Below are 23,603 nucleotides of genomic sequence, written 5' to 3' on the forward strand. Positions count from 1 at the left end.
GATTGTGTAGTTACTACTCTTAATTTGTTTATGCATGTTCGCACTGCCAAATTTGTCTGAATGCTCTTGCTCTGTCATTTAATTTTTCTCAATATGCTCCCACTCTGTCATCGGTCTCACTGCTCTTAATTTGTTTGTAGATGCTCAGGCTCCCAAATTTGTGTCGATGCTTCGACTCCCACTCCATCATTTAATGTTTTGATATGCTCGCACTCCACAATACAATAAAGAAATTTATAAAATGACATAAATATAAAAAGTTAAAAATTATTGCAGGTGGTATTATTATCATGCCGAACACAATGGAAATTGCATTAACTCTCCATTAATTGGAATTTTGACCAAAAACTGAATTGCAGCTTATAAAGCTTACAAAAAAAAATAATTAATATAATTATTTAAATTTTTAATTGACTTATTTAGTTTTGCTCTTATTTTGTGATGATAATCGTGTACAGTATAGGTCGTACAACATCTATCAATTTATATATAAAAACTATAAACTTGTTCACTTAATTATTTGTGCACCTAATATGTATCATACATTTATACAGTTTTTAAGTAAAGTTTCAATGAAGTTCAATGTTTGAGATCTCTTTCTAAATGAATTAAAAACTAATTTGCTTCCTTTATCTAGTATAGACAACATAGAAGATCTCTATCATAATTTTACTACAACCCTCTCATATTCTATTAACAAGTTCTCAATTGAAGTTTCAAGTAATAAAAGAAATAGCAAAACCAACCCATGGTATGACAAAGATTGTAAAAGTGAGAGGAGAGCAATTAAGGAAGTTGTTGATGAATCTCTTAAAATTGGCAAGATAAAAATATACAAAGCCCTAACTAAAAGCAAAAAAAGGAAGTATATTCGTAAAAGACAAGAGAATCCCTTACACCTCTCTAAGGTAGCTGTTAAGAAATTCTGGAGGTAGATTCTAAATAGGAAAACTAAAGATAATAATAAAATTGCTTTACATGACTGGAATTCCTATCTTAAAAAGCTTTATGAATCTCCAAATGTCATGGATAACTTTGAAACCTTGTTCACTACAAAGCTCTACAAATAATAAATTAAAATAAAAAATACAGTATTAAAGTTTATTAAAAAAACCATCTAAAAATAGAGTTATTATTATTTATGTATGCCCTGAAAATGTAATTATCAATTATCTTGCTATTTTAATTGTTATTTTTATTAATATAAAATTATAGGTCTTTATTATTTTTTTACTGTAATTTGACTATATTTAAACTAATCTTAAATAGCTACACTGTAGCCCTGGTTCAAATGTGAAACCTGACTCATATTTTTTAAAATTCAATAATTAAACTAAACAAAACAACGGAAACACTAATATAACTTTGTTAATAAAACACTCGGTTACACTTTGAAAGTTAATTACACATTCGAATAATGTTCCAAACAAAAAAGGTTAGGCACTATCTATCATTTCTGTTGGGGGGAGGGAAATCCAGAGGGCAGAATATACATACATCGTACACGTATCGCGCAACATTGGCGTGGGAAGAAGTGTCCCCCGCCATTTGGGGAAGCAACCGCCGAGGCTCTAGATACGCTGCAAGCCAATAAGGAAAGGGTCATAGTCTACTGTGTCTTTTCTGAGTCTAATTTCATCGTAGATTAATAAAGATGTGTTCGATTCAGAAGTTTGAATTAGAAACTTTCAATAATTCATAAAATATCTTAATTTTATAATATATAATCTATATATTTAAATTATGAACTTCTAATAATTTATCAAATGTTTTTAATTTTTATAATTTTGAATCTATATATTTTTGTTCCGTTTTATTATTCTTAACCATTTCCATTATTGTTAAATTATTATTTTTTAATGGAATTGTTAGTTAAAAAATTATAAAATATTATTATAAATTATTTAAATGAAATAGTGCTATATTTTTATTGAAATTGTTATTTAAAAAATCATAAAATGTTATTGTAAATTATTTAAATGAAATAGTGTTATTCGAATTTAAGTTTTTGCGATTTATATCATAATGTATAAAGAATTTTTCGGAAAAAGCTCAGAAAAAATGACTTCTTCAAGAAAATTCTTTATACATTATGAAATAGTGTTATTAAATTTATTATTATAGTAATTTTATTATCAATAATGTTATTGTAAAAAAGAAAATTGTTGTTAAATAAGAAAATTGTTGTTAAATAAGATTTTTATTTATTTTATTGTAATTAACATTCTAATTTTTATTAAAATGAAATAAATATTGTTTTTATTAAAGTATCAGAAATTGAATAAAATTATTATTAAAATAGTGTTTTGAAATATACAAATACTAATATTTTTTAAAGCTCTATATTTATGGTTTTGTCATTATAGAACATGTATGTGGTAATCTTTAATTTTGTGTTTATTTAATATTTTACAATTTTAAATGTATTTAAAAATTATTGTAAGTTTATTGGAACATGGTTGTTTTGTAGGCTTGTAGGACAAGTGTTATAATTTTGTAGAGAAAGTGATACAAATTTGTAGTGTTATAATTTAATATATAACTTTGCTTGTTACTCTATGCTATGCTATACATTTCATTTTAATTAATATGGTTAAATTATTTTTTTCTATAATTTGTATAGTTGTTGTAGACAAATCTAATAATCAACCAACAAAAACCACTAGAGCTACAAAATACTAATTTTCACTTAATATGCATCTATGAAATGGTGCACATACTAATGTTATTGAAATTATAGAAAATAATTATAATGTCATTTTTTATTGGGATTATATTGCAATGTGATTTTTATTCTATTATTTTATTGCAATATAGTTTCTATATATATATTCTTCATAATTTTGCTAAAGCATGTTGGATCATAGTTTTGATAAAGGATGTTGAATTATTTTTTATATACAATTTAGGTTAACTAAAAAGCCTTACAATCTCATAAAAAATTATGTGTGTACATTGCAATGGAAGGATTATGTGCATAGATATGTCTAATAGTGAAATGTTTTTAAAAGGTAAATGTTGATTTCCTTACATTGAGTTAATTGTATCGATGCTTCACTTTCATTTTGTTTATAGAATATTATTTCCTTGTGCAATTATTCACTTAGTGCATAATGTTATATTTTTGACATTATTTAGCATGGAGAAGCAAAAATTTACTTACTGTATATGTAATCTTTGTGAGAATATTAATATATATTTGTTAATAAATATAATGGTTTAATATTGTAGCCCTTGTGATTGATATGATTTATGTTTTTCTTTGCAATAAAATATGAAATATTTCCTTTATTTTTAGGCAAGTTGTTTCTTTTACCATGGATTTGACTATTTGGAAGTTTCTACTCTTCGAGATTATTGGGCTTATATTTCATTGGATTCCTTTATCGGCGTTGATGAGATTTAAGTTGGTTTGTAAACAATGGAGTGTTTTACTGCAAAACCCAATTTCCTCACCAGTTGCAAGCGATCCATTGACAAATAATTTGGATTTATTTCTTTGCCAGTTCATATGGGCCATGATTGCTTCGTTGGATCCTACCTTAATGATAAAGGACAAATATTTTCCATGCTTTTTCCTTTTCTTCATTTTGGATACAAAATTCAATGTACATTAGGATTAATGATTCTATTCAGTGCACTTAGAAGTTATTTGCATTCAAAGAATTATTTCATTGTGAAACCTTTTACAATGACCTTTATAAATCTTGGAGTTCTTACCCTTAGGGAGTGGGGATTATTCTCTTTGTTGGAGAAATTTACTCCGCGAAAATATGAATGGGTTTGGTGAAACATGTGTCCAAAAACATGGATTCACATTTTTTTATTTGTAGCATTGTTAACATGGTTTGGAGGAGGAAAAATATTCGTTATGGTGGCACAACACCCCCAAAGGAGGCTATCTTCTATAAAGGAAATCTTTTCTGGCTATATGTAGACCAAGATTATGATGATTACCCTGCATATGGTTACACTATCTATTGGTTGGATATTAAAAGAAGACATTGAGGTTTTTCATTTGTTCCTATTGCTGACATATGATGTATGTCATTAGGATTATACAGGAACCAACTTATTTCTTATTAATAATGGTTCTACATCCGTTTGGTCACTTGAAGAAATATAAAACTTTGAATTCAGTTAAGCTTGCAATGAACGAAGCTTAGAATATTTTGAAGATGATTGGGGGTTCAGATGGAGGTTGCTCAATATTATCTCTATGGATGTTAATATTAAATTCCCAGGGTGCCTTCCTTTTCATACTACTAAAGGAAAAGTAATTTTGTTGGGTTGCATAGAAGTACAATTAAAGATATATGATTTGTTGAATGGATTATGCACAACAACACTTGTTGGTGGTATTTCCATCCTTGAAACATCAAGGTTCCATGTGCAATCAATTGAGGATTTCAATAATTGGATTGAAAATGGAAATGTTTTCTTGCTTATTCCAAATATAGATTCTATTGTTAACAAACCTCCACTACCTGTGGATATTGCGATTTAGCCTTTGAGGCTTGAACATGTTTTTTATTGTACATACAAATCTTATGTTTGTTTAATATTTTCAAATATTTTTTGAAGATCATTGTAATTTGAATTTTGACCTTACACTGAAAACATAGCTATGTCAATTTTCAATATTTTTGTTGGAGATTAGTTGTGTTCTTTAGCTATTTCGTAGATTCAACAACGCACTTCATGTTTGTTTTTCTATTGTGATCCGTGTAAATGGAAATGTTTTCCCAGTTATTCCACATAAATATTTTGTTGATAACAAACCAAAATTTCCCTAGCACGTCATTGTTTGAACTTAAAGGCTTGAAATTATTTGGTTTTATAGATTTTTAAATATTATTTCTTTGTACCATCTATTTGATTGTCTATTGAACATAATTTTCGTGTGAGTTTCAAGTCCGTGCTGAAAAAGATAGTCACGTAAATTATTGTTATGTTTCTAAGGATTTCTTACACTCTTCTGTTATTTGATGTATGAAATATTGCATTTGATGATTCTTTTTTTAATGAAATATTTGAAATATTGTTTGTATATGTATATCTTGGAAATTTGAAAGGTTGGTTGTTAGTATTTAAACTTATTTAGTGTCGAAGTTTAGTTGATGTATAAAGTTATAGAAGATTAAGACTTTAAGTTTTTAAGATGCGAGAATAGATTTTAACCTCTTTTGGAATTGAAAATCAGAATTTCAATATAGTTTAAATTTCATGTAAAAATGTTAAGCAAAAAAAGAAGCAAGCATGGTATGAAAATACCTCGCTCTCCTGGTTCACGTGAGAGAGAAAATGAAGATCAATAACAATGGTATCACTAGAATAAGGATGTTATAAAAGCACAGAGAAGAGCCGCATACCATCAAAAGAAAAAAGCTTCAATAAATCATCAAGATGATGAAGTCGTTAGTCGTCAGTATGAAAACATGAGTAGTGTGAGGGGAAGAACATTTTCTTCAAATGTTCGTTTTGCTAGATGTTGAGGGCATCCAAAAATGTATGCCTTTCCAAAATTTTCTAGCAATAGTCTTCTTTGGGAACACCGTGTTTACAAAGAGAGCATTCATACAAGTGAGAACCATGATCCATCTGCAAACAATGGAAGAAATGCAATATTGGAAGATGGGCATAATGATGCCAATGAAGAATTTGTGACATCTGGTTTATTTGTTGATAGTGATATGGTTCCTCGCATTGTTGACAATTTGGAACATTCTGTTGGCAATGTGGGGTGGGAAATTCCTTGAAACAACTATATAGTCAATGTCGTTAGTCCTTTGGAATATGTGCACACTTTCTTTGTTGCAACAACATAGGTACTTCAAGTATTTTCTTTTCATAATATTTTTACATCTCGATGAAAAATATTTATTGTTGTATCGTTTTTTTGTTTTGTCACTTTTTGTAGAACAACGTGGTAATGAATATTAGTCGAGAAAGAGATTTAGAACCAATACAACCTTTATCTGTTCTTAAAGTTCAGCCTCGACCATTAAACTGCCAAACTTCAGGAAATTGCTAGAATGATGATCTCCTTAACCGTAACTATGAAACCTTGGGTGTTTCATGGGAAGAACATTTCATTCAAATGTTTCTTTCCCTGGATGTTGTGCATCTCCAAAATTTTCCACTTTTGCAAATGTTTCCTCACATTAATCTTCTTTGGGAACATTGTCTTTACATAGGGAGGCTTCATAGAAGTGAAAACCATGAGTGCTCTAGAAATGATGGAAGAGATGCAATATGAGAAGATAGGCACAATGATTCCATTGAGAAACTATCTGCTTATGATGTTTTTGCCAATATTAATATGCTTGCTAGGATGGTTGACAATTTGTGATAACCTATTGGGAATGCCGCAACTAGCATTTCTTGATGTAACTTGTAGACAATATTATTGGTGCTAGAGAATGTATACATACTTGTTATGTAGGAACAACACATGTGCTTGATGTGGATTTAATTTTAAATGGTTTGTACATTGAACGTAATTTTTTTAATGTTTTATGCATATTTTATTTTACGTTTTTTGGCAGAACATTATTTAAGTGAATAGTGGTCGAGAAATAGATTCACTGCCAAGGAAACCTAAACCAGTTCCTCGAATTCCACCTAGACAATGAAACAACCACGAAAATGCATATGTTTTTTCTATTTAATTTGTTGTTCACTTCAAAAATTTAACTTGCCATTTTTTAAATCTCTGATTTTGACATCATGATTTTTATTTTTTGCAAGAAGAACATACTCAGCTGCAACCAACTTAGAAGAATGGATTCCCATCATTTATGGAAAGAAATTATCCAATCAATAGTGTTTTCACATCGTAGTTAGCCTAGATTGGTGTTTGGTAGGGAAAATGAAAGTTCTCACTATCATTTTAGCAGCAAGATGATTGAAGTTCATAAAAAATTTTGATCGAGTATTGATAATTTGTCTATTGTGCAAATGTGTCAAGTGTGCAACGAATATTATCCTAGTATACAAGTTGTAAGATGGCATGAAGGGCCCATTTGTAAAAGATGTAAGAGTGAGAGAGGCTCTCACAATTTTTCTCACTTTAACAACATGGATCTAGGTGAACAACCTGAGTTTCTAAGAGTTTTGACACAAGTCAAAGAGATGCTAATAGCATGAGTAAATCCAACATTGATCGTGACACATGCTTGTGGTGGTTAATATAAATATAGTGGTGTTGTCGCTGCAACAAACATCCTCCAAAATTTTTCCTATACTTGAATTTTGGAGCCGACTGTGGATATTGCAATCAACCTTTCCGTATTCACTTCTAGATCTGTTAATTCTTTGAGCTCCCTTTTGGAAAGTAAGTGTTGAAGTCACCACACATTCTCAGTCTGTAATGAATTCATGAGCGCACTTCTTCACGCAAGCTTGAATAAGCCTAGAACAATATATTAAGACAATGCTTGTGTTATTTTCAATCAATGTCGACCGTCAGTGCGCATTGACATTGTTATTTTCTTGCTTATAACTGTGTTTGTACTTCTATTTCGGTGAGTTTTGCAAATTGTTGCTTTTGCGCACTCTTGCTTTCGTGAGTGTCATTTTCATGCTTTTAACTGTCACTCTTTCTTGCTCTCACTTTAATTATTGTCATTTTCATGTTATATTAACTTTTGCATGTGTTTCTTTCACTATCGTTCGCATATTGCGTGTCGTTCACACTTTTCTTGTCATGTCGCAAATGTCGTCTTTTGGCGTGCGAACTATTGCTTATCGCGTAAAATGCAGTGTTGGCTTGTTTCAAGGGGAAATATTTGTGATAATGAGTTTTATTATCATGCAGACATGTTTTTTTACTCATTTCCAAAGTTTCAAGCACTGTCACACAAGTGTCACTGCTTTCTCGCAAAGTGTGTCTTTTGTGTCACACTTGGTAGGAGTCATCGCAAAGTTGTTGCATTGAGGAAGTATGTTGTTCATGTGTTCAGAGTGTTCCTTGTCATGTTTTGAAGTGATCTAAGTGTGTGATAATGCTTAGAGTCTCTCTTTTGATCATATTCATCTCAAAGATCCAACACTTAGTGCAACTAGGAAAACTCCTTGACAGGCCACGCAGCTTCATTCTACCATACCTGAAACATGAATTGTGCAGTCGAAGTCCTCAAGCAATACCATTTTCCCTTGGCACTATGAAATGCACCTTCCAGCATTGTGAACTTCTCAATCACAGTGCTTAAGCTCAACCTTTGACCTGAAAAACTGTGAAATTTCTCTCTCCAACCCGTTTAGTACTGCGCATTGCACATTCACAAGGCTCAAGCCTCAACCCTGATATCTTGAAATGTGAAATTGTGCAATCACCTAGGCTACTCTTCCTTCTAGAACTATGCAGTGGAAAAAATTAGGGCTCAAGCCCGCAATCTGGCTCCCTGAGCTCCCCAACTGTGCAATCTTTTTTCTCAGTCCAAGATTGAACTATGCATTACACATTCTCAAGGATCAAGCTTAACCCCTGACTACCTGAGTTGCGAAAATGTGCGGTCACTGAGCCTCTCCCTCAGCCTACCACCCGGTTCTGGCTGATTCGGTGGATCATCATGCAACATATTAGACTAAAGGGTTTATCAGACTGATTTCCTCTTGTCATGAGCGAATCACAGATGCAGGTACTCTATCATACCATGACAAGATGATGATGAAGGAGGTGGAGAAGGAGACCATGCCATAAGACACTTCTTTAGTTGCAAAGACAAGCCGATCAATTAAGAGGAAGAAAAGGGTCATCATATCAAGACAACAACTGGAGATCAAGTTACACTGAAGACTCCTCATCTCTAAGCCATTTGGAGGACAAAGAAGAAGATCATGTTCCATATTTTAGAAGACACAAAGAAATCAACAACAAAGAATGGCTTGGCATTGCCATGCCATCATCCAAGTCCATGTCATCGGTGCCATGTCATGAGTCACCATGTTCCACATCATTTTGTGGAATATGTAGTTCAATATTGGAGAAATATAATGTAAAGTGGAAGCCCAAGAGTTATTCATGTAATGTGAAAAGTCGTGTAGGAAGTTAACGGGTCATAGAGAAGTCAAATAGTCGTGAGGGTAGCCCAAGGGTCACAAGGGAGGTGAAGGATCACCCCATTTGTTATATATACACCCTCATTGTATAGGTAAAGGAATTTTCACCTTGTATTCTCCCATAAGGCATCAGAGAGACATAGTTAGTACTTTTTGGGAGCAAGTCGTAGCTCTAATGCTCCACTATTGGATCTAGTGATGTTCATTGTATAAATGTCTCTTGGGACTTTTACTTAATACTTGAAGCCTGATAGCCGAAACGTTTTCATGCAAGGATCGTGAATATTTGTAAGATTTTCCAGTGAATTTTTATGGTTCATGTTTTCTTTCACCTATACTAAAGTAGTTGAATTAATTCAATTATTTTACTGCTTATTATATTGATAATATCTTGTAACAATTTCAATGACCATTGCATCCTTGTGGACTATTCTGCTTGATGTTAGATGGATCTTCCCGTTGATGTGTGTCTCTACTAGAGTGATACTATTACCTATCTCTTAGAGGCTCACTTTATATTCCCCTCCGTAGTAGAAAAACCTTGACACACCTACAACTAAACACTCACCATGCACACTTACTAGCTTTTCACAAAGGCACATACACACTTCTCTCTCTTGCTGACAGCTAAAGCCAAGGAAAATATATAAGAGCATATGGTAACGAGGCCAATATTCCATATGGGAATCCTATTCTAAATGGTGTCAGGGCTAATTTGGACTTCACATCAGGGAGACCCCCTTTGTTGACGGATTTCCAGCACCTATCAACAAATGGCACTAGAAGGAGGGCCAGACGACAAGTTGTGTCCGTTGAATCTATTTTGAATCTCTTATTCTAAATGGATCATCCTAAAATCGTACTTCGGGGTGTTTTTCTAACCTTTCCCTTGGTGAAATTTCAATCCCCGATGAGCCTCTTTATCACTTGTCCCAATTGAAGTTTTGTGGTGATGATGGAATGTCCTTAATCAAGCACATTTACGATTTTATTAAATTTTTTGAATATTATGAAGTTGATAGTGAAGATGTGGCTTTTATTCTCTTCTGCCTCACCCTTGAAGGTCAAGTTAGTTGATGGTGTCATACCTTACCATATGCTTCCATCCATTATTTTCATCATTTCCTCCAGGAGCTTCATCAAGCTTTGGATATATATGATTACCAAGACGTTCTTAAAATAATTAATCAGATAAGAATGAATCCTAATGAATTAGTTGAAGATTTCTTTGATCAATTCCTTCACCTTTGTTGTGAATTTCCTGAAGAAGATACAGATTGGGATTTCTTGAAACAAAATTTTCATCGTTTGATTCACATTTCTTTGCACGGTGAACTTGAACCTCCTAATGTTTCTACTTCCCCAACTCTTGTGAATCACGAGACACCTCTAATTTCAGAGGAGGAATTTACTGATCCTTTTGTTCCTTATCCTCCTCCTTTTTCACTTCTGATGAAGGTGTCTATGTGCGATGATAAAAAAATTGGGATATATGGAGATCAAATTTCTAATCCATCTCTTCATCTTCATTTCTCTTTTCATGATTCAGATCTAATGGAAGAAACCCCTAAATGGCTTAGGGAGCCTAGGGTGATGGTTAATTATTTCTTTCCTAAAGATGCCATTAGCACTCTTAACATCAATCTTGAATATGGTTCCATTGAAAGTGTTACTTCTTCAAGGGACATCCATCATCCTCTATCATCTAAATGTCATGACTCCACGTATCATGATTTGCTTGATCAATTTGATCCACCAACTAGATCTTCATGTTATTTTGAATTTTAAGTTGTTGGTTCAAATGTTGATCAAATACAAGGCAGTCACATTACACTAGTAAAGGAGGAGGAAATTGAAGAGAATCTTGATCTCTCTTCCCTTTTTCAAGGTTCCCCATGTCCAGATAATGTGCTTCCAGTCTTGGATTATTTTCAATCTGCTAACGTTGGTAGTGAAACAAATGCAATCAATTATTTCAATCAATTTGTAGCCTGGGAAATAATCATTTTGATGATGATGACTCTATTGATGTATGTGATCATGAACATTGTTGGGTCCCTATAATACTAGCGATTACCCCATTACTATTGTAGTTATACCCCTTATTAATATTGTTGTGCCCCTATTGCCCCCATATTGTTATTACTGTGCCCCATAGAATCCCTCTAGTGTTATTTTTGTGGCTTTATATTATTATTGTTAGGTCACTGGGTTATATTGTGACTCCTTAGACTCCTATATATAGAAAGGAGGTTTTGTCATTTGAATCATCCAAGAATTGTTCATTTATGTAATGTAAAGGAGGTTGCCCCCTCGAAGAGGCTGAATTCTAAGGCATTGATCTATGTTTTCTATCTCTTCTTGAGCTGTTTCATAACATTTGGTATCAGAGCTTTGGATTCTAGGGTTTTGCTGCTCCAAACAGGTCATCATGGAATTTTCGCTATAACGTTTTTTTCTGAGACGTTTCAAAAGTTAAAAAAAAAACCCATTTGAGAAGAAATCGCGCTGAACCTCAGGTCCGAATTTCAGAGCTTTTCGCGCTATATTTGCGGAGATATGATCTGAGGAAGTTGGTCTTTTTGCAGACTCCTGAATTACATTCCAAACAGGTGACCTGGGGAAAATCATCATAACTTTCTCTCTGGGGATCGGATTGAAATTTCATAAGAAGGTACAGAAAGAGGACGGACTGTAGTTTCTTGTATGCATTTTTCAGATCCATAGGTCGAAAGAGTGACTCGTGGCACGTCGTACAAGTTAGCTCTATTGAACTAGTCTATAATCAAGTCACTGTGGGAGATTTCACATAACTCTTCCTTGGAGAATCCAATTTGGGTCAGACTTGTGGCATTGGAAAGAGGACACAGAGGGCTACCACAGGTTGCAATTTCAGAATTGGATGATCTGAAAGTACAGAGATACATCAGAGGCAATATCAAGCTCCTACAAAGTGAAAAAAAGGTGTGTAGATTCTTTTAAATTTTTGCTTAAGAGTGGTTTGAAAATTTATTTTGAAGGAATTCAAAGGGCTAGTAGAGCATTATTATCGGTAACTGATGCCCCGAGGAAAGAAAATGCAAACACCTAGTAAGGAACCTGAAAGCTCTAGCATGACTCATGAAGAAGAAGAAGAAATGCTATATGATATATCAAAATTACAAGAACAAGTGCAACAAGTGTCACTTGCACAAAAAGCAACAGAATCTAAGATGGATGGTTTAAGGAAAGATGTAGAAGCTAAGATGGATGGTTTAAAGAAAGGTGTAGAAGCTAAGATGGATTGTTTAAAGAAAGGCATAGAAGCTAAGATGGATGGCATGGAAGCTAAGGTGAATGGCATGGACGCTAAAATTGATGGCATGGATGATAAGATGGAAGAATTGAAGATAAATATGAATAAGTTGCTACAAGAAATGGTCACTAATGGTGAAAGGGTACTAAAGGAAACTCATGATGAGAACAAAAGAAATGTTAATCATGATTCCATAGACTCTAATGTTGGATCGAAGACTCACCATATTCCAAAAATCGATATGAGGAAGTTTGATGGCAAGGATCCCGCCACATGGATATTACAGATGGAACAATTCTTCGATCTCAATAATGTGCAAAACACACAAAAGGTATGTATGGAAACTTTATATTTGGAACCAAATTAGTTTGTATGGTATCAATGGCTTTGCTCTCGTAAACAATTTATCACTTAGGCAATTTTTACGGAAGAATTGATAGCACATTATGAGGATACAAAAAGCAACACTTTTTTTAGCCAATTGATAAGTCTCAAACAAAAGGGTTCAATAATGGAGCACATTGAGGAGTTCCAAAAATTGAACATAAGGGTAAAAGATATTCCAGAGGAGCATAGGATTGATGTGTTCATAGGGTCTTTAAAGGATAATATCCAACATGATGTTCGCCTTTGGGAACCTGATTCATTAGAGAAGGCATTCAGGTTAGCAAGAAAAATGGAAAGAAAAATTATGGCAACCAGGAAGCATACCACTCAAAACTATAAAGAAGGAAGTGTTGTTGCCCTTAGTCTTCCACAACCTATAAGGTTGACACCACAACAATTGGAAGAAAAAAGAGCAAAAGGGCTTTGTTACAGTTGTGATAGCAAATACACTAAAGGTCATAAGTGTGCTGAGAAGAAATTATTCTACATAGATTGTGAAGAGGAAGAAGAAAAGAAGCAAGAAAGGTCAAAAGAAGAGGATATACTCCAGGAACAAAGCCTAGATGAAGAACAAATAAATCTGACCATATCTTGTAATGCATTGGCGGGAATTACCACTCCTCAAACCATCAAGATAGAAGGACAAATCAAGAAGAAAAAGGTAATAGTGTTGATTGATTCAGGAAGCACCCACAATTTTATTCATTGTAAGGTAGCAAAAGAATTGAATTGCTTCCTATATCCAGCACCAGAGTGTCAAGTGATGATTGCAAATGGAGGAACAATAAATTGCTCTGGAAAGTGCCATAATATCAAGCTATCCATTGGAGAATATGTATTGACTAGCCCAATGCTTTCCATTCCAATGGGAGGTGCTGATGTTGTACTAGGAGTCCAATGGCTACAATCCTTGGGTACAATAGCTTTTAATTTTCAAGAACTTTTCATCAAATTTTCTACGGAAGGAAAGGAAGTTGAATTAAGGGGTATTGTAGGGAAACCAGGAAAGATAATCAGCTCTAATGGTATGACAAAGCTTCTAAAAAAGGAACAAAGAGGTGTAATTGCACAATTATGTTCGCTAGATGTTTCCACATCGGAATCATCTATTTCTCCAGATCTCCAAAAAGTCCTGGACAATCATTCCAAGGTATTTGAGACTCCCAAAGGCCTCCCACCTATGCGTGATCATGATCATGCTATTCATCTGATTCCAGGAAGTGTTCCTCCAAACATCAGGCCGTACAGATATCCCTATGTCCAAAAGAGTGAAATTGAATGTATGGTTGCAGAAATGCTAGAGGCTGGTATAATTCAACCGAGTCAAAGTTCTTTCTCTGCTCCAGTAGTATTGGTGCACAAGAAGGATGGATCATGGCGCATGTGTCCGGATTATAGGGAGCTCAACAAGCTCACTATTAAAGATAAATTCCCCATTCCTGTCATTGATGAATTACTGGATGAATTGCATGGATCAATTTACTTCACCAAGTTGGATCTTCGTTCAGGATATCATCAAATCAGAATGAAGACTTAAGACATTCTAAAAACAGCATTTAGAACTCATGAGGGTCATTATGAATTTTTGGTCATGCCTTTTGGCCTTACCAATGCACCTTCAACATTTCAAGGTTTGATGAATTCAATTTTCAAACCATTCCTTAGAAAATTTGTGTTAGTATTTTTTGATGATATACTAATCTACAACAAGTCTTGGAAGGATCATGTTGAACATGTTGACAAGGTGCTACAACTATTGGAGGAGAAACAATTATATGCAAAAAGATCCAAATGTTTCTTTGGATTCCAGGAGGTGGAATATCTGGGTCATATTGTATCTCATGAAGGAGTTAAGGTAGACCCTAGCAAAATTAAAGCCATTAAGGAATGGAAAATCCCCACATCCATAAAGAATCTGCGAGGATTTCTCGGGTTGACAGGGTATTATCGCAAGTTTGTTAAGAATTATGGGAGAATAGCAGCACCTCTAACAACATTATTGAAGAAAGATGCATTTTCATGGACTTCGGAAGCAACAAAGGCCTTTGAACATCTTAAAGAGGCAATGTGCCAAGCACCGGTCTTAGCTACACCGGACTTCACAAAAACCTTTATTGTGGAATGTGATGCTTCAGGAAATGGAATTGGTGCTGTTCTAATGCAAGATGAAAGACCTATTGCTTTTGAAAGTCGTCCAATCAAGGGAAAGTTTTTAAGCAAAGCTATTTATGAGAAGGAAATGTTGGCAATACTCCATGCACTTAAGAAATGGCGACCCTACCTAATGGGAAGACACTTCAAGGTAAAAACGGATCATGATAGCCTTAAATACTTTTTAGAACAAAGATTATCCTCTGAAGAGCAACAAAAGTGGGTCACAAAGATGTTGGGTTATGACTTTGAAATCATCTACAAAAAAGGGAAGCAAAATGTGGTGGCAGATGCACTCTCAAGAAAGGATGAGGATGTGGAAGCATTGTTGTGCGCCATTTCTATTATCCAACCAGATTGGATAAACGAAGCAAGGGAGGAATGGAAGAATGAAGAAGAAGTGTGGGCACTTATTCGAAAGTTACAACAAGATTCCAGTACGTCTGATACATTTAGCTGGCAAAATGATTCGTTATGGTACAAAGATCGCTTATACCTCTGTAAGAATTCCCAGCTAAAACAAAAGATTCTTATGGAATTGCACACTTCTCCCTTAGGAGGGCACTCAGGATTTTTAAAAACTTACCACAGGGTTAAGAAGGAATTTTTTTGGGATGGCCTTAAATCAGATATTCAAAAGTTTGTGGCGGAATGTTTGGTTTGCCAACAAAATAAAGTTGAAACAATTAAGACACTGGGTCTATTACAACCTTTATCCATTCCAAGCCAACGTTGGGAGGAGGTTTCAATGGATTTTATCACAAGTTTACCCAAGTCTGAGGGAAAGAGTGTCATCATGGTGGTAGTTGACAGACTTACCAAGTATGCACACTTTTGTGCATTATCACATCCATTTAAAGCCAGTACAGTTTCTACTGCATTTATGGAAACAATTCAAAAGCTACATGGAAACCCAAAGATTATTGTAAGTGACAGAGATCCCATTTTCACTGGAAATTTTTGGACAGAATTATTTTCTTGTCTTGGTACTCAGTTAGCTCATAACTCATCTTATCATCCTCAATCTGATGGGAAAACTGAGATAGTAAACAAATGTTTGGAAGGATATCTTCGTTGCTTTGTATCTGATAAATAGACACAATGGGTCAAATGGTTGCCTTTGGCTGAATGGTGGTATAACACTTCCTTCCATACAACAACAAAAATGACCCCATTTATGGCACTTTATGGGTTTCAACCACCATCCATCACATCATATTTAAGAGAAAATTCTAAGGGTCAGGCAGTGGAACAACACATCGAACATCAACAACAAGTCCTCCAACTCTTAAAGGATAACCTTGTGTTGGCACATAATAGAATGAAACAACAGGCAGATCAACATCGCAGTGAAAGAAGTTTTGATGTAGGTGATTGGGTATTCCTACGGCTACAACCATATAAGAAAATGTACCTCAAGCAAGCTAAGAAGGATAATAAATTATCACCAAAGTATTATGGTTCGTACAAGGTGTTGCAAAAGATTGGTACTATGGCATACAAATTGGAGCTTCCTGCAGCTTCTCGATTGCACCCAGTTTTCCATGTTTCATGTTTAAAGAAGGTTATAGGCGACAAGCTCCCAGTTCAAACAATATTGCCAGAACTTGACAAGGAAGGAAAAATTATATTGGAACCGGAAGCAGTCACAGAAACAAGAACTCGACAGCTACGAAATCGATCAATTTTGGAGTATCTTATCAAGTGGAAGAACTTATTTTTTTTGAAGGAGAGGGGCATGTTGGGTCCCTATAATACTAGTGATTACCCCATTACTATTGTAGTTATACCCCTTATTAATATTGTTGTGCACCTATTGCCCCCATATTGTTATTACTGTGCCCCATAGAATCCCTCTATTGTTATTTTTGTGGCTTTATATTATTATTGTTAGGTCGGCTGGGTTATATTGTGACTCCTTAGACTCCTATATATAGAAAGGAGGTTTTGTCATTTGAATCATACAAGAATTGTTAATTTATGTAATGTAAAGGAGGTTTCCCCCTCAAAGTGGCTGAATTCTAAGGCGTTGATCTATGTTTTCTATGTTTTCTTGCGTTGGTTTCATAACAAACACCCAGGCTGATCTGAGTTGACTCAACTCCCAGATTTAACAAAGATATTTTGATTTCGTGATGTGATTAAAATTGCATTTAAAATATAATAAAGGAACATAGATGCACGCTGTAAAGAAGAAGGAACATGACAAGAATCAGCAACATAAAACACAAGACGTTGATAATGGAGTTCATCCAGGAGGGATTACGTCTCCGGGCCCGGTGTCAAGATGGTGTAGGCTGCTGCATTAAGTGTTGGAAAGAGTGATGATGTACATGCATGTGTTTTCTCTATCATACAAGGAATATTCCCTATGTATGAGTGGCTCCAATAGATGTTCCGCTGCAGGAACTCTCGTTCAAAAAGGACTTCTATCAACATGACATAATTTCACGTATGTTAATAATGAGCATCCCGCCAACATGGCATAAAATGGATATCAATTCAAACATACATGGCTACAACATGAATATCCCATCAACATGATGACAAAGGGATCTCAATCAAAACATGACAATAAGTACATCTCACATAAAGAACAAAAACAAGATCCCACATCAAACATCAAACATCAAACAGGGATCTATACAGCACAATGCATCTCAAGCAAACAGACAAAGAAGTACATGATCACACTGCATATATCTCACATCAAGGAGTTATCTAAAGAAGAGGATGATAAACTGCTGAATCTGGTCGTACCATCAATCATGCGGTGTCGAATATCATGGAAATCACTGCTCACACATTGAATGCTGACACCTGCACTCCACTTTGAAAAGTGGTCGAAAAATGGAATGATCAAATGGAAAATCTGATTGCACCATCAAATTCGTGGTGTCGAATAGTGTAAAATAGACTGTCAAATTTCTGAATTTTGACAAAGTGAAAATCTGGGGCTACAGGAATCTTTTAGATTCCCCCTAGATTCCTTAAAGATTCCCTCCTCCAGGTCATCTGAAGATTTGCTGCTTAGATAAAAATTTTGTCTATGCCATCAGGTTCGTGTCACTGAGAGGTGTAGGATAGACATAAAATTTGTCCAATTTGGATAGTGGCAAAATTTCGCCCTCCTGAAAATTTGGCTCAATCATGGTTCTGCCTGCCTCTTTTCCCTGCTCATGGTTCCACCCGCAAAATTAATTAATAAATATATCTCTCGAAAAGCGCGCTTTGTCTTGGCCTCTGCGCACTGAGCAAATGAGGGTTTATAGACAACACGGGTCGCGGAGTTTTCAACAATGGTCATTTGGCGTAGTGGTAAGAAAGACAAATAGTTGAGGATAGGTCGGGGGATCAAATCCCGACCTCCTAAATTACGCGTGTATACATTTTTTAACCAACGATTATGTTAATGGGTTATTGGTTTTATTAAATATGGCATGTTGTTTTAAATTTAACAATGGTTATTTTAATGTTTGGGCGCTCTATAATAAATGGTGTGGAGTATTACATGGTGGTGGTGTGGGTGCCTGAGTGGCGGGCTGGCCATTCTGGCCGGGCAGGTTCAAACCCCGCCGCCCATGGTGTATTAATAGGCAACGCTATTGGGGGAGGGGCCGGGTCTGTCGGTGGTGGCCTGCCCCGTTACCATAGTGTTTTAAATATATGCAGAGGTTGGAGGGTCTGGCGGGGTTATGGCCGCTGGCCCATTAATAAAAAATTGTTTTATAATGTAATGTGGTTGGTTGGGGGCCGGCGAGGGTCATGGGCCGTCGGCCATTTTTTAAATAATATTTGTTTTCCGTTTCGGTGGGGGTGGCAGGGGTCATGGCCCGCCACCTGTTTTTATAATTTTTATTTTATTTTTATAACAACATTATATTTAAAGAATTTAGACTTCTGTGATCCATAACATTGTTTAGATAATCTTCGGCAAAATCACATAATTAATCTTTTGTCGACGCGTTTCGAACCAACAAGTGTGGTTCATCGTCAGGACAAGTTTAGGGGATATTTTTTCGATTTTATCTAATATAGGGGATATTAGACAAATTAATTATCCAACAAATTCACCCGCTTTCGGGAGCTAGGTTTCATGCCCCGAGGTCAGTCAAATTGTAGGACACTTAAACCTACCCCACAACCCAACTTTGACCAAAACTTTGACTGGCTCGTTCTCCCTCATACGAGCTCGGATTTGAGTGTCATTTGCATCGTTGGAATTAGGGCAACGAGCACTTCGACCTGGTGCTAGTTTGGGAGAAATATGACCATTTTTAATTTTGACCCTTTTTGAGTCCTCTTGGACTTCTGCATGTGTCTGGAGCCATTTGGATCACAGGCACATCAACTAATCTTTCAGTTTCTCGTGAAGAATTAAATTTAGATCTAGAATATAATTTGGTAAAAGAAGATGTTATTATCAAAACTTTCTCTTCATCTCACTATCCCTTGTGCTCTACCATTTGCGATGCATCTACTTGCGACGAAGATACTCCATGCTCTTCAAGTTCTTCATCTGATGAGTTAACTTCTCAATTGACACAAGGTGGTGAGATTATCCATGATGCAAATGAAAATAATCAAATCATTAAGTACTCTTTCCATCCCTCATCATCTCTTCTCTTGCATGAAGACAACTCTAAAAATCAGCTTGCTCATGAAATTTCTCTGATTCAGACATCTTCAGATTTAGTAGGCATGTCTTTCAGATTAACCACATCAGTATTATTAATCTTCAGATTTGTAATCAGAAGAATTTTCCAACTTGACTAATATGGTTGTTGAAGTTTAAAAATACAGTCAAATTAGTGACATAGATGTCTGCCATCTAGTGAGCAGTGATCTGATTGAAACCAGTGGTAGCAGTTGTCGTCACACCATGCATGATCTGGTTCAATCTTGAGGATGTGATTTTACAATCCTTTAAAGCTCCGATAATTTTCAGGAAGTCGAGGCACTTCAACTTTCATTGATGGTTATGTCAATATCTCCCGACTCTGGTAAGCCCCTCGAACTAAGTCAGATCTGGTTTCTCTCACACAATCCTTCTCTTTGCATGGTTTCACTCGATGTAAATTTCTTTTTGAAAGATGTTTGGTATTCCGAATGTAATTTTTCAAATTTTCAAGATTCTATTTATGATCAGATTCAAGAATCTTCTTCAGTTAATTCATATTTATGAAAATATCTTGCATCAAAATTTGGTTTGGAATGTGCATCTCTCATAAAGTCATGGAACTGTGAAGGTGATCAACTTAAGGATCATCTTTTTCTAAAGAAATCATATTTATGAGATTTATTTCATGATGAGCAGCTCCTAGTTTTTCTTGTGAATATCATATTGCAAATATTGTTCTTCATCACACCTGAAATCCTCTTGATGCAAATGAATGCACGAGTTATTGTGTGAATCAAATTCTTCTTTTTTCACTATATTTTGATTGGTATCATGTGTTTACTATACTGGTATTCCTTTTCACTTCTTTCGATAATTGTGATGCTAGTGTAGTGTGTTACCACCTACAAAGAAATAGCTTGTTACATTTGTTACATCAAGAAGATGAGTCTATTATTCATAGCATTTGTGAATATGTTCAAACTAATATACCTTTTTCTAACTGAGGATCTCATTCCAAAAGTGGTCCATCTGATCATGATATTAGATGCCATTTATTTTATTATTTTCCCACTAGTATCTCCAATAACAGTTGTTTTACATCCTTTGATCTTCATGGTTCAACATCTCACTATTCGGATACTTGTCGAGCAGTTGAGGCACTTCAACCTTCACTGATGGTTATGTTAGGTCCTCACTGTCTTGGCATGCCTTCTGAATATGATCAGATAAATTTTCCCTTACAAATTCTCATATTGATCCCACGATTTTAGTTGCAAATTCATCTTTTCAAATGTTTCAGGATTCTCAAGAGGATTGTTTTGAGTTTCATGATCCAATCGCCAAATGGTTGGAGCAATCTTACTTGGCAAGCTCCATTGAAAATAATAGGTTTCAACCTTTTCTCATGCTTTCTAAGTAGAATGACATAGAATAAGGTGCATTGACAATAATGTTTCGAGGTTTGTTTGATTATGTTTTTCGTCGAAAAGGTAAGAATGTGAACTGGTTAGAAGTAGTGGTTCTGACACATCTTTCTGCCCACAGGAAATACCTTCTTTTTGTTTTGAAAGTTCTTCAAGCTCTTATCTTTTCTCTTGCACATTAATTTATATCCATTTTAATTTATCGTATCTTTGTGATTTCAAGTCGAGAACAATTACAATGGCTTTATTGTAAATTTCATTATATGTGACCCCGACTTTCTACCTGTTAGGTTAGGAGTAGGACTAGCTGCATTCTAGTTTCCCCTCTCTTCCACTCATTCTGCACTTGTTCTCTTTAGTCTTTCTTGTCTTTCCTTACATATGTCTTGCATCATGTTTTGTTTAGCCTCCTTTTGCTTGTGCTTTAGTTTCATTTTGTCATTGGGTCGTGTTTTTTTTTCCTTTTTGTTTTGTCGATAAGACTTTGCATGAAGGGTGTACTATTTGTGCTTGAAAGACAATGTGGAAAAATAGAAATGGACTTTGTGACACAACAATATTTGGCTAACTCCATGTCCTTGTTCCTTGTCTTGGTTACACCTTTTGTTCGATTATGTTCTAACATAAAATATGATCCTTTTGTTAGGAAAGCCTTGTGTCGAACCATGATCTCCATGTCTATTTTGGAAACCTCATTCCTACACTTTGGTCTGTATGTTTTTATGTTTTTAAACTAATCCAATCAAGTAGAGAAGGACAATGGGAAAATATAAACGAGCAAACCAATGTTAGAGGCCTTATATATGCTTCTCTAAGGGGACAAGATCTTCTATTTTGAATAAGTTGGGGTCCCTCTACCACCCATAAAATGAATAAGTTCCTATGCACAGTCCTCTTTAAATATATAAATAAAGGTGAAAGAAGAGAAAGGATTCCTGCACAGAGAGGTGAAGCAAGAAACTTATCCGTGGTACTATTCAGGCTCGCTGGCAGTGGATAAACTCTTGTGTTCTTGTAGTGACTCTACCGGGGTACTATGTAGGCCTACTAGTAGTGGAGAAACACCAAAGATGAAAAGCTATACTATGAAAATATAAATCTTGCAAACTTCATTACCCTATCCTAATTTGAAACATTGTGTGATCATTGATCTTATGTTTGTGTTTAACCAAGAAAATGAATGAAGGGGACTATGTTTATGGATGGGGTAAGTCAGGAAGCCATGGTTATCTGAATGATGAATCAATACTCCCTGAACAACTAGACCCTGCATGAAAGAATTGAATAAGGTAGAGAAGTTGGAGTTCTACTAGTGTGTCGCCAAGTTTAGTTGCTGCGATAAACACCCTCCAAAATTTTTCCTATACTTGAATTTTGGAATCAACTGTGGATCCTACGATCGACCTTTTTGTAGTCACTTCTAACTCTGTTAATTCTTTGAGCTCTCTTTTGGACTATAAGTGTTGAAGTTACCTGCTCACACATGCTCAGTCTGTGATGAATTCATGAGAACACTTCTTCATGCAAGATCGAATAAGCCTAGCATAGTCTATCAAGACAGTTCTTTCGCTATGTTCAATCCACATCAACAGCAAGTGTGCATTGACGTTGACAACTTCTCACTTCTAGATGTGTTTGTACTTTTATTTAGGTGAGTTTTAAAAATTGTCGCTTTTGCACACTCTTTCTTTTGTGAGTGTCATTTTCATGTTTTTGATTGTCACTTCAATTAGTATCATTTTCATGTTATCTTCACTCTGGCATGTGTTTCTTTCATTGTCGTTCTCATATTGTGTGTCGTTTGCACTTTTCTTGTCATGTTGCAAGTGTCATCTTTTGGCATGGGAACTGTTGCTTATCATGTAAAATGTAGTTATGGCTTATTTCAAGGGGAAATATTTGTGATAATGAGTTTTTCTTATCATGTAGACATGTTTCATACTCATTTCCAAAGTTTCAAGCATTGTTGCCCAAGTATCATTACTTTCATTGTAAAGTGCATCTCTGTCACACTTGGTAGCAGCCATCAAAAAGTTGTTTCATTGAGGAAGGTATGTTGTTCATATGTTCAGAGTGTTCCTTGTCATGTCGTCAAGTGATCTAACTGTGTGATTATGCTCAAAGTATCTCTTTTTCTCATCTTCATCTCATTGATCCAACACTTAGTGCAAATGGGAAAACTCCTCGACTTGGCCACTCAGCCTCATTTTTCCTAGCCTGAACTACACATTACATAGTACCAACCCTCAAGAAACACCCTTTTCCCTTGGCACTACGCAATGTGCAATCTCTGTCTTCCAGGACTGTGCACTATGAAATCACAGTGCTCAAGCTTAGCCTCTGACATAAAAAATGACACAATTTCTCTATCCAGCCTGGTTAGTATTGCACATCAACCTGACTCCTCTGCCTTCCAGAACTTTGCAATGGGAAAAATCAGTGCTCAAGGCCTTAACCTGGCTCCCCGAGCTCCCCAACTGCGCAATATTTTTGCTCAGCCCAAGCTTGAACTACGCATTGCACAATCTCAAGGCTAAAGCTTGACCCCTGACTTCTTGAGCTACACAATTTCATAGTCAATAAGCCTCTCCCTCAGCCTTCCACTTGGTTCCGGCTTAGCCAGTGGATCATCATGCACCATCTTAGACTAAAGGGTTTATCA

Source organism: Pinus tabuliformis, chromosome 8 (assembly GCF_031772625.1).
Source record: "Pinus tabuliformis cultivar Carrire ecotype Pingquan chromosome 8, CPIR1, whole genome shotgun sequence".
Taxonomy (NCBI): Eukaryota; Viridiplantae; Streptophyta; class Pinopsida; order Pinales; family Pinaceae; genus Pinus; species Pinus tabuliformis.